The following is a 1,610-nucleotide window of genomic DNA, read 5'->3' on the forward strand; positions in this document are numbered from 1 at the left end:
GGGGGGTGATGGTAGGGTGTCTACCTGTTTTCGGTTGACTGGGGCAGAAACAGGAAGGATCTTGCAAAAACAATCACATAAACATAGAAAATAGGTTGTGCTTTATTGAGTGACTAAATGACTAAATCTTTTTGAAGAGAGAAAAAAATCAGGTGAGTTTTTATTTCAATTGATTGTTTTCGGGTTAGGTCACAATGACATCTGTATTTCTGTACAAGTAAATATGCACCCAAGCATATCTGCATCTGCATAGACACACATTCATTCTTATGTATGTTTATACTTAGACATAAACACAGGCGTCATTGTGGCCTGACCCAAAACTGATCATTTCAAATAAAAACTCACCTGATGTTTATTCTATTCAACAAGTATTAATCATTTCATTCAATAATACACAACAAACTGGTTTTTTTTCCCTTTTCACATATTTTTTTTGCTTATTATTTTGACCTTTTGCAATTTCTATTCATGTGTACGTGTGTGAATGTGTGTGCATATATGTATGAGTGTGTGCAAACACCTGCGTGTGCATGTGCAGGTGTGTGTGTGTGTATGTGACACACCCATCAAGACCTGGGCAGACGTGGATTTGGTAGACGGAAACTGAAAGAAGCCCGTCGTATATATGTATATATATATATGTGTGTGTTTGTGTGTCTGTGTTTGTCTCCCTAGCATTGCTTGACAACTGATGCTGGTGTGTTTATGTCCCCGTCACTTAGCGGTTCGGCAAAAGAGACCGATAGAATAAGTACTGGGCTTACAAAGAATAAGTCCTGGGGTCGATTTGTTCGGCTAAAGGCGGTGCTCCAGCATGGCCGCAGTCAAATGACTGAAACAAGTAAAAGAGTATATATATATATATATATATATATATATATATGGCTACATATATATGTGTGTGTATATATAGATATATACATTTGTGTGTATGTATGGGTGTATATATGTGTGTGTGTATATATATTTTTACATACACACACATACATATATACACATGCATACACGCACACATACATACATGCACACACACACATACACACACTCACACGCATTCATTGATTCTATACCCCTGGTTGATCAGAATATTGTGATCCTTTTGGTTGAAGGAAATTGAAGAAAACCCCTCACGCATATATATATGTATATATATATATATATATATGTATATATATATATATATATATATACACATCTATATATGTTGAGCTGTTGCAGTCATTTGTCTGCAGCCATGCTGGAGCACTGCCTTTAGTCGAGCAAATCAACTGCAGGACTTTTTGTTTTGTAAGCCTAGTAATTATTCTATCAATCTCTTTTGCCAAACCACTAGGTTACAGGGATGTAATCACACCAGCATCGGTTGTCAAGCAATGGTGTGGAGGTGGGAACAAACATAGACACACAAACATATGCATATCTCTACGACGGGCTTCTTTTAGTCTCCATCTACCAAATCCACTCACAAGGCTTTGGTTAGCCCGAAGCTATAGTGGAAGATACATTCCTAAGGTGGGACTGAACCCAGAACCATGTGATTGGTAAGGAAGCTACTTACCACATAGCCACTCTTGCGCCTATGATATATATATATATATATATATATA

Source organism: Octopus bimaculoides, chromosome 28 (assembly GCF_001194135.2).
Source record: "Octopus bimaculoides isolate UCB-OBI-ISO-001 chromosome 28, ASM119413v2, whole genome shotgun sequence".
Classification (NCBI taxonomy): Eukaryota; Metazoa; Mollusca; class Cephalopoda; order Octopoda; family Octopodidae; genus Octopus; species Octopus bimaculoides.